Consider the following 14,814-nt stretch of genomic DNA (forward strand, 5'->3'; position numbering starts at 1 on the left):
TTAGAAAATGGAAGACATACAAGACCACTGATAATCTCCCTCGATCTGGGGCTCCACGCAAGATCTCACCTCGTGGGGTCAAAATGATCACAAGAACGGTGAGCAAAAATCCCAGAACCACACGGGGGGACCTAGTGAATGACCTGCAGAGAGCTGGGACCAAAGTAACAAAGGCTACCATCAGTAACACACTACGCCGCCAGGGACTCAAATCCTGCAGTGCCAGACGTGTCCCCCTGCTTAAGCCAGTACATGTCCAGGCCCGTCTGAAGTTTGCTAGAGAGCATTTGGATGATCCAGAAGAGGATTGGGAGAATGTCATATGGTCAGATGAAACCAAAATAGAACTTTTTGGTAAAAACTCAACTTGTTGTGTTTGGAGGAGAAAGAATGCCGAGTTGCATCCAAAGAACATCATACAGTACCTATTGTGAAGCATGGGGGTGGAAACATCATGCTTTGGGGCTGTTTTTCTGCAAAGGGACCAGGACGACTGATCCGTGTAAAGGAAAGAATGAATGGGGCCATGTATCGTGAGATTTTGAGTGAAAACCTCCTTCCATCAGCAAGGGCATTGAAGATGAAACGTGGCTGGGTCTTTCAGCATGACAATGATCCCAAACGCACCACCCGGGCAACAAAGGAGTGGCTTCGTAAGAAGCATTTCAAGGTCCTGAAGTGGCCTAGCCAGTCTCCAGATCTCAACCCCATAGAAAATCTTTGGAGGGAGTTGAAAGTCCATGCTGCCCAGTGACAGCCCCAAAACATCACTGCTCTAGAGGAGATCTGCATAGAGGAATGGGCCAAAATACCAGCAACAGTGTGTGAAAACCTTGTGAAGACTTACAGAAAATGTCTGACCTCTGTCATTGCCAACAAAGGGTATATAACAAAGTATTGAGATGAACTTTTGTTATTGACCAAATACTTAATTTCCACTATAATTTGCAAATAAATTCTTTAAAAATCAGACAATGTGATTTTCTGGATTTTTTTTTCTGATTTTGTCTCTCATAGTTGAGGTATACCTATGATGAAAATTACAGGCCTCTCTCATCTTTTTAAGTGGGAGAACTTGCACAATTGGTGACTGACTAAATACTTTTTTGCCCCACTGTAAAAGGGACAGTGTGCAGTTGATCAAGGAGGAATGAGCCACAGCATGAAGGGGCTCACAATGGCAGGAGTAACAGCTTTTATGCCTCAGGGACAGGTAGAATGTGGCTGGAGTAGTGAGTGGGGTAAGAAAAGAGGAGTCAAAACTGTTTTGTGTCATGGAGGGATTCATACATAAATTCTTTAAAATGATTTGATCTATGAAAGTTACTAGTATACACCCATACCATGTAAACTACAGTCTACAGAGGCAGAGACTAAAATAATGTAGGTCTACAGTAGTAAGATATCTACACTCTCAGAAAATAAAGTACATTGTTGTACCTTCAGCCGGAAACGGGTGGAGTGCCTACTCTGGGTCAGGGGGGAGTTGTTACCTAAAGTGGAAGAGTTTAAGTATCTCGGGGTTTTATTCACGAGTGAGGGTAAGGGGGAGCGGGAGTTGGACAGACGGATTGGGGCAGTGTCAGCAGTGATGCGGACGCTAAACCAGTCTGTTGTGGTAAAGAGAGAGCTGAGCCAAAAGGCAAAGCTCTCAATTTACTGGTCCATCTACATTCCCACTCTTACCTATAGTCATGAGCTATGGGTAGTGACCGAAAGAATGAGATCGCGGATACAAGCGGTAGAAATGAATTTTCTCTGCAGGGTGGCTGGGCTCTCCATTAGAGACAGGGTGAGAAGCTTGGTCAGTCGGGAGAGACTCAGAGTAGAACTGCTGCTCCTCCACATCGAAAGGAGTCAGTTGAGGTGGTTCGGGAACCTTGTTAGGATGCCCCCTGGACGCCTCCCAAGGGAGGTTTTGTGGGCATGCCCCACTGGGAGGAGACTCCAGGGCAGACCCAGGACATGCTGGAGAGATTACATCTCTCGGCTGGCCTGGGAACACCTCGGTATTTCCCCGGAAGAGCTGGTGGAGGTGGCTGGGGAGAGGGAAGTCTGGGCTGCTCTGTTTAGGCTGCTACCCCTGTGACCTGGATAAGTGGTAGAAGATGGATGGATGGATGTTGTACCTTCAGGGGTACAACGGCTTGTCACTAGGGCAGTACCCTCTAAGGTAATTGTTTGTACACTTTATATACTGGTTGGAAACATGTATGTAACTTTTTGGCCCTGAAAAGGTACCTTGAGGTCCAATAACGAGCCCCAGCAGGGACATTAGTGTAGGTTGTACCTTGGGTAACAGAAATGGACTACTACTGTACCCTTTTTTCTGATAGTGTAGGGGAAAAAATAGTTTTGTGCTTGGTTGGAGGAACAACTTTGCTGCAGGCAACTGGACTCCATGCCAGGGCTGCCTTCTTTTGAAGCTATTGTACTATTGTTGCTACTTGATGGATTATTCAGAGTAAATCTATCACCTGGAATAAAGATAATATATTCTTCCTCTCCCAGACTTTCAAAGCTAAATACTGAAAGCTGAGTGACCATGGAAGGATTTTACCACAGTGGATCAGAGCAAAGTCAGTATACAGACTGGTTTTGCTATACAGCAACACTTTCTTACCTGTTACAGCATCACTAGAATCAGATACAGTGTGATAACCTGAAGCAAACCCCTGCTACTGTACACCCATTGCTTTTGTTTACCTAAAATGAGACTTTTTTGAAGTCTTAAATTTCTCAAAACACATGTAGTCAAGAATCCTTTTCATTACAGAACACATATCACAGACCTTCTTCTGAGTGATAGTTTTATGATTATAATGTTGTGTTTTTCTGCATTGCCGATAAATCCTGTTCCAGAGAATATTAGGAAAATTAACTTCATAGGTAATTGTAAAGCACCACATTAAATGTATTCATTTGACCTTGTTAAATATATTATAATTAATATATACATTGTTAAATATACTATGATATTATATACAGTACCAGTCAGAAGTTTGGACACACCGTCTAATGTAATGTTTTTTTCTTTATTTTTATGAATTAAAAGTCACTTCATGTCTTCAAGTAATGATGGACTGTTGTTTCTCTTTACTTAGCCGAGTAGTTCTTGACATAACATAGATTACTTTCTTCTTCCGGCTGCTCCCATTAGGGGTCACCACAGCGGATGTGTTCCGTATATTTGATTTGGTGTAGGTTTTACACTGGATGCCCTTCCTGACGTAACCCTCCCCAATCTATCCAGGCTTAGGACCTGCACTAAGTATGCACTGTCTTGTACAACCCCAGCGGCTGGGTATTTTACCTAACCTGCATGTCTTTGGTCTGTGGGGGAAACTAGAGCACCTGGTGGAAACCTGTGAGGTTCAGGGCCCTTTTACACGAGGACGCTGTCGGGTAAAAACGACTAAATATTTTATCGGAAGTGCCTTTCGTCTACACGGGGACGGCGTTTCCGAGGCTGAAAAACAGAAAAAATTGAAAACGCCTTCCAGAGTGGATAAGTTAAAAACAGCCCCCGTTGCATATCCGTCTAAACTACCCAATACGCGAAACTCTGCTCGGATCTGCTCACGTCGGGTACGCGTTTACATCATACATATGTCATATACTGTACATGCCAGCCCGGGAAGTAAGAAAGTAAGTAAAAAAGTAAGAGCATGTCTGATTACATCGAGCCAACGGACCTTCAAGCTGCTCTGGCAGCTTTAATAAACGTCCAGGAGTCCTTCGAACATCTATACCGAATCTGCACATATACCGTTAATGAACAGAGGCGGGTATAGTATGCTCTTACTTTTTTACTTACTTTCTTACTTACCATAGCCAGAGTAGTCAAAGTTTTCGCGGCGCAGATGTGCAGATCAGACAAGACGGAAGACGTTGCGCATGCGTGCAGACATAGCGGAAGTCTTTCACAGCACCACCTAGCCACCTGGCATGCACATCCAATTGAATTCCACACATTTATGCGTCACCGTATAGACGCAGATTTCCTCCTTGAAAACGGTCGTGTAGACATGGAAAAAAGTGAGAACGAAAACAGACTTTTGCGTTTTTGTTTCAGACCGTCCCCGTGTAAAGTGGGCCTCAAACCCGGAACCTTCTTGCTGAGGTGACAGTGCTAACCACCACAACACCGTGCTGCCTGGATATAATATGGATTACTACTGTTGTGAAATATGGCTATTTACTGTATTTTTATTATTTACTATTTACTGTTTGATGATCTCAAACACATTAAGAAGGCAAGAAATTGCACTAATGAACTTTTGATGAAGCACACATAAAAAGCATTCCAGGTGACTACCTCATGAAGCTGGTTAAGATAATGCCAATAGTGTGCAAACTAATCGTCATCAAGGTAAACGCTGGCTACATTGAAGAATCTAAAATATGAAACATATTTTGTTTTTGCTTTTTTAAATTTTTCGTTTATCACATAATTCCACATAGGTTCAATAGTAAACAAACACAATCTGTTTTAACAAGTAACACATAAATTATTGCCTTATTCTTGTCCATATTGAACCATTCATCATTCAAATATTCACAGTGTATGTTGAAAAAAGGAGTCAGGAGTTAGCAAACCTGGAGTCCAACCAATGAAACAAGTTTGGAGATGTGGGTTAGAGCTACTTTGCCAAGCAAACATTTTGAGTTTGCTATTCACAAGAAGCATCTGGAAAAGAGAGATCTCAGAAGACCTGCTGGAAAAGCTTACAAAGCAATCTCAATAAGTTTAGATATTCATGAGTTCACAGTTAGACAAATGAGATGATTTAGTACTGTGGCTAGTCTCCCTAAAAGTGGGTGCCCAGCCCAGATTACTTAAAAGGCTCAACATACTGTAGATTCCTCAATGAGGAAAAGAAGAACCCTAAAGTAACAGGTAAAGATATGTGTTTGTTCATTATTAGCTCATCCGGCCAACAGGCAATGAGCTTATGCCATCATGTGTTGTCTGTCCATCGTCTGTCGTCTGTCATCCATCCAGCAGCGTCCACATTCCACAAAAATCACTTCTTCTCTCTCAATTCTTCACCAATTTTTATTCTTTTTGGCAGGAAGGTTGGTCTGCCTGGGATGCATATAGCTTCTACTCAATGTTGCATAATTGCAATTAATAATGAAGATATGGAGTAATTAAGCCCTAACGAGCAGCTTCCACACAAATCGCTTCTTCTCCCTCAATTTTTCACCGATTTTGATTCTTTCTGGCGTGAAGGTAGGGATACCTAGGGTGCATATAATTTCTACCCAGATTTGTTTAATTACAATTATTATTGAAGTTATGGACTAATTAAGCCTTAATGAGCAGTTCAACAAAAATCGCTTCTTCTCGGTCAATTCCTCACCATTTTGGATTCTTTCCGGCAAATGTTTGAATTGGACTGGTTGAGAGTAGCCCACTTTAGATCATTCCTTCTGGACTAGATGGGGCCAGTAGCCCAAGAGCATTAGCTCAAAATTGAGTCCAACCCGGAACAAATTAGTAACAAGCTGAATTTTTCAGAATATGTTCAGAATACCCTTAGGAATAACATACTAAAAGTCCCTGGGAATCCACCTTGTGCTCTCTGAGAAATTCAAGATGGCGTCCAAAATGGCCGCCGATTGGAGATTTTTCAATATCTCAGGGATAAAACATAATATAAATGCAATTAAAATGTTAAATTATATGTTCTCTCATACAAGCAATGCAAATTCACCATTGTCACACTGTTAAAATTAAAATTAACCAAGATTACAAGGTCATTAATGTGGAAATTACATGGAATTTGATGGTTGACATGATTGACAGATTAGCTTAGTAGGCTACCTACATACATGAACATAATGTAAGACAACAATTAGACATCAATTTCCTTAATATTTAGTGCATCTTTAAGCTTTGATAAAATATTAAAGATAAATTAAATTTGAGAACTCTATCTTCTAAAACTACAATGGCAAGCTGTTTCAGTACACTTCTTCAACATTCCGGCGACTTTCATGACGAAAAGGTCTGCCTCAAGAAAAGCTAAAGCTCTTGCTTATAAACAATGAATAGACTTAAACACTTCTCAGTGCCTCAGTTGTAATGCTTGGACCTTTGTTGTACCATCAATGAAGTAGGGAATTTATTCAAGCTTGTTTAAGGGTGGAAAAAAATTAATCTTTGAGTTTCTAGCGCCAGTCTTTACTACTAGCAATGCCAGTGTGTTCGGACAAAAAATGACTAAACTCAGCATGACCTTTTAAAAATGACTGAACTCAGCATGACCTTTTAACATGCCATTTTTCATTTTACACCACCAATTTGCTTTAATTAATATTAATGAAAATAAGTGCTCCAACCCCTAGTAATTGTGTTTGTTGTTTTGTGAACAGAATAGGATGATATGGAGTGAACGAGTAACCAATGGATCCACACTATACACAAATATACTGTTATAATAATGTGTACATTGTTATTATATAATGTTAATACACAATGTAATTAATACACACATGTTGGAATTTACTCTCCTACCCTACAAAACATATATTCTGACCTTTTAATTGCATTAATATTTTGTTTTGGGCCTGAGATATGGGCAGATCTCCATTTGGTGGCCATTTTGGACGCCATCTTGAATTTCTCAGAGAGCACAAGGGGGATTTCCGGGGACTTTTAGTATGTTATTCCTAAAGGTATTCTGAACATATTCTGAAATTTTCAGCTTGTTACTAATTTGTTCCGGGTATAACCCTATTACTCCTGGGTGAGCTACGCCGTCACTGACGGTCTCATTTTAAATTGTAATGTAGATGAAGATCAGACCATATTTAAGATAAATATATACATAAATGCAGGTAATTCCAAAGGGTTCACTTACTTTTTCTTGCCACTGTAATTGAAATTCTTAGTTTGCATACAATTTCATTTGTAATTTAGAATAAAAACAAATAATGGTTTTCAAATAAAGACTTTAGAGTTAAGGTCTAAATAACAGTGGTTGTAAAATAAAAAAAAATGCAGTAAACGTGATCCTGCACATATTTCCTTGAAGCTAGTATACAATGCCTTGAAAAAGTATTCATACCCCTTGAACTTTTCCACATTTTTCCACTTTACAACCACGAACTTAAAAGTTTTTTTATTGAGATTTTATGTGATAGACCAACACAGAGTAACACATAATTGTGAAGTGAAACGAAAATGATAAATGGTCTTCAAATTTTTAAACAAATAAAAATCTGAAAAATGTGGTGTGCATTAGTATTCAGCTCCCTGTCCTCTGATACCTCTAAATACAATCCAGTGCAATCAATTGCCTTCAGAAGTCATCTAATTAGTTAATAGAGTCCTACTGTGTGTAATTTACTCTCAGCATAAATACACTTGTTCTGTGAAGGCCTCAGTGGTTTGTTAGAGAACACTGAAGAACAAACAGCATCATGAAAACCAAATAACTCACCAGACAGGTCAGGGATAAAGTTCTGGAGAAGTTTAAAGCAGGGTTAGGTTATAAAAAAAATATCCCAAGCTCTGAACATCTCAAGAAGCACTGTTCAGTCCATCATTCAAAAATGGAAAAAGTATGGCACAACTGCAAACCTACCAAGACATGGCCGTCCACCTAAACTGACAGAGCGAGCAAGGACAGCACTGGTCAGAGAAGCAGCCAAGAGGCCCATGATCACTCTGGAGGAGCTGCAGAAATCCACAGCTCAGGTGGGAGAATCTGTGCACAGGACAACTATAAGTCGTACACTCCACAAATCTGGCCTTTTTGGAAGAGTGGCAAGAAGAAAGCCATTGTTGAAAGACAGGCATAAGAAGTCCCGTTTGCAGTTTGCCAGAAGCCATGTAGGGGACACAGCAAACATGTGGAAGATGGTGCTTTGGTCAGATGAGACCAAAGTTGAACTTTTTGGCCTAAATGCAAAGCGCTATGTGTAGCGGAAAACTAGCACTGCTCATCACCCTGCACACACCATCCCCACTGTGAAACATGGTGGTGGCAGCATCATGCTATGGGGATGCTTTTCTTCAGCAGGGACAGGGAAGCTGGTCAGAGTTGATGGGAAGATAGATGGAGCTAAATACAGGGCAATCCTGGAAGAAAACCTGTTGGAGGCTGCAAAAGACTTGAGACTGGGAAGGAGATTCACCTTCCAGCAAGACAATGACCCTAAACATACAGCCAGAGCTACAATGGAAGGGTTTAGATCAAAGAATATTCATGTGTTAGAATGGCCCAGTCAAAGTCCAGACCTAAATCCCATTGAGCATCTGTGGCAAGACTTGAAAATTGCTGCTCACAGACCAGTGTTGGGGAGTAACGAATTACATGTAACGACGTTACGTAATTTAATTACAAAAAAAGTGTAACTGTAATTCGTTACAGTTACAACAGGAAAATATGTAATTCAGTTACAGTTACTTATGGAAATATTGAGAATTACAATTTTAGTTACATTTGAAAAACAAAAACCTTTGCGACATGAGCAAGGATATTTTTATTGCTTTGCGCATAATTTTGCCGTTTCCCGCCACGGCTCCTTGTCTGTCCTGGGTTTTCCTATCATGTTTGCCAGCAGCAGCGCCACTCTGTTTCTGTGCTTGAGCACTAGAGCAGCAAGAAGCGCGCGGTTCAGTTCAGTTCAGCTCAAGCAGCAGTCATGTCAGACGCCTTCAAGCATTGGAAATTTAAGAAGCATTTCATCTACATCACTGAAAATGGCTAAAATTTAACTGTCCAATGCAAGCAGTGTTTGCCGGCCATCAAGAAGTTGTCCACGTCGAAGCAGTCTATGTCAAACCTAAGGAAACATTTTGAGGTAAGTGCAACTCACTGGTTTATTTCCGATCAGAAGGCATTCATTTTGAGGTTGTAAGCACATTAACAGCAAGGTAGGCTATGCTGACGAAATATGTTGAACTACCAGCTCTAGAACAACTGACACCCACCTACATACCATCGTTGTTATTAATCCCAGTGGGCAACATAATATAATGATGTACGATTGATTCAATGTCATATATCACAACAACGGTTAAGCACACATGTCGTTTCCCTAGTTAGCTACGTGCTAGGCTACTACCATTCACTTGAATGTGTTTATTGTTTATTGTATTTTTTTGTAATCAACATTCCATTGACTCTTAAATGTTCAATGACTGACTACCCATCGTCAGTCTGAATTCTTGATGGACTGTATTGTGCCATGTTTCATTTTACAAGCAAAGAGAAAAACAAGAAAAATAAAATGTGATGTAAAAGTCTCACTTTGGTTATTTATTACTAGATTAAAGTAGAACACTTCATTGTCATTGCACATGTATGAAGTAATGAAATGCAGTTTGGCATCTAATCAAGTACAACACGTGCAGACTGCACATAATGCAGTATTTAGAGACAAAATGCCGTTCTTTACAGCTAGTGTAAGTAAAGATGGTTATATGTGCAGAGCATGTATGCGCAGAGTATGTACAATGTAGTTATGGCAGTACAATGCACAGGGCAATGAAAAATAGCATGGTATAAATAAATGTGATGAATACAGATGGAATCATTATACAGGTAATCCTATACCACTGTAGATAGGGCTATACAGATGTGAATTGAAGAGGAACACTATATGGATGGTAAGGTGTGGATAGAGGGGAACGAAAGACTGGTCTTTGGGAAGAGTTCAATAAGGTGACCGCTGTGGGAAAGAAGTGGTTTCTGAACCTGCTTGTGTAGTCTGCAAACTGTGAAAACGGTAGAGCCTAGGGGAGGAACAGAAGAGTATGGCCCCTATGACAGGAGTCTGAGAATCACATGCACGGTGCAAGCATCTCTTATGGACCTCCTGTGATTGCTTGTCAGCAATTCCCTCTCAGCTTAGTACTGCTTTAAGGTTCGCACTGTCGGTTTTCAAAAATTAAATGGTGAACATGGGTCAATATTCATTAAAACCTTAAAGTAATTAAAAAGTAATCCAAAAGTAACTAGTTACATTACTTTTTAAAAGTAATTGAAAAAGTTACACTACAATTACATTTTAAACAAGGTAACTTGTAACTGTAACGAATTACATTTTTAAAGTAACTTACCCAACACTGTCACAGACGCTCTCCATCCAATCTGGCTGAGCTTGAGCTATTTTGCAAAGAAGAATGGGCAAAAATTTCAGTGTCTAGATGTGCAAAGCTGGTAGAGACATACCACAAAAGACTTGCAGCTGTAATTGCAGCAAAAGGTGGCTCTACAATGTATTGACGCAGGGGGGCTGAATACTAATGCACACCACATTTTTCAGATTTTTATTTGTTTAAAATTTTGAAGACCATTTATCATTTTTGTTTCACTTCACAATTATGTGCTACTCTGTGTTGGTCTATCACATAAAATCTCAATAAAAACGTTTAAGTTCGTGGTTGTAAGGTGGAAAAATGTGAAAAAGTTCAAGGGGTATGAATACTTTTTCAAGGCACTGTAGTTAGATAGATTGTGCAAAGTGCATGCTGCAGCATTTATACATCCAGTAAATCAGCATGTGTAAGAACAAGATGTAGGTGGACATGGGAGACTGGGGCAGTTGTTTATGAGTCTGACAGCCTGTGGGTATGAGTCTGAATGTTCTGGCTGAGTTGCTCTGGTACTGTTTACTAGACTTCATTAGTGTGAATAGCTATAAGAACTGTAATTTACTTTAAGTTGATAGTCATCGCTATCATGCTGTAATTACAACAACAACAGCAACAATAATAATAATAATAATAATAGGGGTGGCATGGTGGTGTAGTGGTTAGCACTGTAGCCTCACAGCAGGAAGGTCTGGGTTCAAGCCCAGTGGCCGGCGAGGGCCTTTCTGTGTGGAGTTTGCATGTTCTTCCCATGTCCGTGTGGGTTTCCTCCGGGTGCTCCAGTTTCCCCCACAGTCCAAAGACATGCAGGTTAGGTTAACTGGTAACTCTAAATTGACCGTAGGTGTGAATGTGAGTGTGAATGGTTGTCTGTGTCTGTCAGCCCTGCGATGACCTGGTGACTTGTCCAGGGTGTACCCCGCCTCTCGCCCATAGTCAGCTGGGATAGACTCCAGCTTGCCTGCAACCCTGTAGGACAGGAAAAGCGGCTACAGATAATGGATGGATGGATAATAATAATGAACAGCCTCTGGATACACGGCATGGACCTTGGGGGTCACTTGGCCCCATTTTGAGAACAAATTTTTGAACCTGTATATATGCTGCATGGAACACCTCATCTCATCTCATTATCTCTAGCCGCTTTATCCTGTTCTACAGGGTCGCAGGCAAGCTGGAGCCCATCCCAGCTGACTACGGGCGAAAGGCGGGGTACACCCTGGACAAGTCGCCAGGTCATCACAGGGCTGACACATAGACACAGACAACCATTCACACTCGCATTCACACCTACGGTCAATTTAGAGTCACCAGTTAACCTAACCTGCATGTCTTTGGACTGTGGGGGAAACCGGAGCACCCGGAGGAAACCCACGCGGACACGGGGAGAACATGCAAACTCCACACAGAAAGGCCCTCGCCGGCCACGGGGCTCGAACCCAGACCTTCTTGCTGTGAGGCGACAGCGCTAACCACTACACCACCATGCCGCCCTACATGGAACACATTGACAAGTATTTTCTATCTGATTTTCCGACTGCCATATTCAGATAATCACTACCTCCAGGCTGACAGCCAAGCTGTGAATGGAGCAGAGCAGGGCTCTTACAGGATCAATAGCGACACCATGGAAAGCAGAGATAAAAGTGTATCGTCTGATCATATGCTGAACTGATTGTTTTTAGTTTCTGAACTTCATACCATCAGATGCAATTTCATAGATGGGCTCCACATCACCACAGGATATCTGGGACTCTGACAAACCACTAGATCAGGCACACAGGTCTACTGCCAGCTTGATCAAAAGGAGGAATAAAGACCATTAAAATGCAAACCCATCCTGTGAGAAAATTACAAATAGCTACAATAATGCACAGGGAGGGTTGCTTATCCAGAGACACCCCACTGACTCTCTGCTCTGACTGAGCACTGTGGTCACATCTTACCCTCTGCTCAACATGCATAATGCATCATTATTAATGTGCCTGCCTGCTTTCATTACTCCAAATGTGTCAATGAGTAATGCTCTTTAAATTGACAAGAGCAGGCATTTGCCTGATGAGCTTGATGTGCTTTGGTTGTGCATCATTATAACTGGATTATTTTGTGCAACTCTGGCATGATAATGATGCACTTAGGTTATTTCAGTATGCCTAATGGACAATGGTTAAGTTAAAAAAAAAAGTCATAGTCACAGAACATGTACTCTACCCCAGGATAATATTTAACTGATTACACATAGATTTTTTTCACAGATAGGTGAAAAACACACAGGAAGCATTAAGGTGACCTTCATTTCAGCAAGTGTACAAGCAGGATATTACACAAATTATTTCATCATCACACCTTTGGCCTTTGTGCTAATGTTCTTCTGAAAATTCCAGACAGAAAAAGGAAGGACACTTGGCAGATGGTGCTATTTTGGTTAACTGCATATTTTCCAGGTTATTTTTATGATTTCTATCTGACAACTACATACCCACCCCCAGAGGGTGTATTATTCAGTAAGTACATATAATAGTTATTCCAAGAAATCAAGTCATACATGAGCTGATAGCCGACGAGGCACGTAGCGCCCAGTTGGCTATAAGCCATGTACGACAAGATTGAGTGGAATAATTGTTTTATTCTATCCACATTTACTGGATTTTGAGAAATAAAGCATTTTTATTTTTTGCAAATTTGATAAATAAAATCTTTATACAAAACGTCCAAAAAAAAATCATTTCCACTTAGAATGTAAACAAACCGGCAAAACGACAGTAGCAATTTGTGAAAAACGCTATAATAATAATTCTTGAAAGAATAAAAAAAGACATGTTCTTACGATCAAATACTTTCATTCCATATTTTGTTGCTTTTTTGTATTGTTTGAGGTTTTGTTTTTGAGTAGAGTTTTTATTCCATCCTCGGTTGGTTCAGCAACATGCGCCGCCATTTTGTTTTTCTCTACTCGCGGTATTGCTGGGTTTCATGTGAAGTCACATCCGCCTCATTAGTTATTCAAAACTTTAGCTGGTGGTCTACCAAAGCTCAGTTGACAAAGCGTTTGTACAGAGAAGGTGCATTGCTCGCATGAAAAATGACTTATGCTTGCGTTGTTTTAGGTTTTTCAAATCGATCAAACCATGAAACTGATAAGTTTCTTCAGGGTTCCCCGTGAACTGATAAAAAAGGGTGAACAAACTCAGGATTTCACAAAAAGACGTTGAGAAAGGTGGCTTTTGAACCTCTCACTGAAATCGAAGGGAGCCGAGTTGAAGCATGCTCAAGTTTGCAGTGATCACTTGGTGAAAGTTTGTATCCCTCTCAGCTATGTCCTTAGTGTTTTCCAAGTACTTTTCTTGCTATGTGTCATTATTTTACGGTACTTTTTTTAGTCATTAAATGCTAAAGTCCCCAGCTGTTTCTTTGTTTACTCCTCACAAAGTCCATATGCATGAAGGTCGCGACAAAATTCTTACCCAGCCATACAGTTACAATGCGCCGTGATCACTTCTCCGTCTTGTTTAACTAAGATCCAGGTCTTTAAAGGGGTTTCTGATGATCTTTGTGAATGATTTACCTGAGAGATAAGAGTAACACAAGTGAGAATCAAGCCAACTGTTTGTTTACACTTCAACTTGCAGAACTTCGTTGTAAAGACGTGAATGAAAAGCTTAAAAAAAACACTTACACGGGCAAAAACAATACAGGATTCATTTGGCAGCGACTTGATACCGAGGTCCTTTACCCAGCCACATACAAAAAAAAAAAAGTTGTAAGCCTCCATACTCTTCCACACTTTCATCTGTCTGGCGGTGTAGAAGGATGTCTGCAACACCAGATAGTTCAAGATATCGGGGAACTCGATTGAAGGGTAGTTTTCAAGATCGTATGACAAATCCTACTTTCCCAGACTGTAGGGCTCTATTCCATTGCGCATAGCAATCTTCTGAATATATCTAAAGCGAGCAGTGGATTCTAGATTACGAGCGTACTCTGATAAGTTATCGCTAGTTGTTTGCACTACGGCAGCCGTTTAGACCACCAGCTATTTCACTTCCGGTAAAACTGCTAAGAAAAGTCACATGACTGAAACCCAGCAATATACATGAGCTGATAGCCTAGTAGTAGAGTAGCCAATCAGAGTGCGCAATTGCTCATATCCAGTGAATGTGGATAGAATAAAGTATAATAGCTCAAGAAATGTAAGCATACGCTAGTTTATAAAAATCTGTCTACAAGTCCCTGGATTAAAATTAAAACCCTTCAAATAATTTGACTGTATAACAGGATTTTACCAGGGCGGACAGGTGATACACTACATTTAATACTGTTTTGTTCGTATCAAACTGCCATGAGAACTCTATGATCATTATTACTCCCCCCTCAGGTTCCAAAAGCTCTATTTACTGTCTATAGCTGGATCTGAGATAACTGATATAAGTATACAGGGAAATAAAACAGAGAGATCACCACAGGCAAGCAGATATGGTGATAATAAAATCAAACTATATTAGCTAGTAACCAAACTGATGTCTTTGGCTAGGTCTGGATTTGTTTCCACCACAGTTTGGAGGGTGTGTTGAGAGAGAAATGATAATATCTGGTGGTTTCTGACTCTGTGTTTAAGTCTAAATCCTGAGTTAAAGTCAGGCCTGTCATAACTACTCTTCTCAGAATAGTCATCGTCAGATGAGTCCATCCATCCATTATCTGTA

Source organism: Neoarius graeffei, chromosome 5, assembly GCF_027579695.1.
Source record: "Neoarius graeffei isolate fNeoGra1 chromosome 5, fNeoGra1.pri, whole genome shotgun sequence".
In the NCBI taxonomy this organism is placed as follows: domain Eukaryota; kingdom Metazoa; phylum Chordata; class Actinopteri; order Siluriformes; family Ariidae; genus Neoarius; species Neoarius graeffei.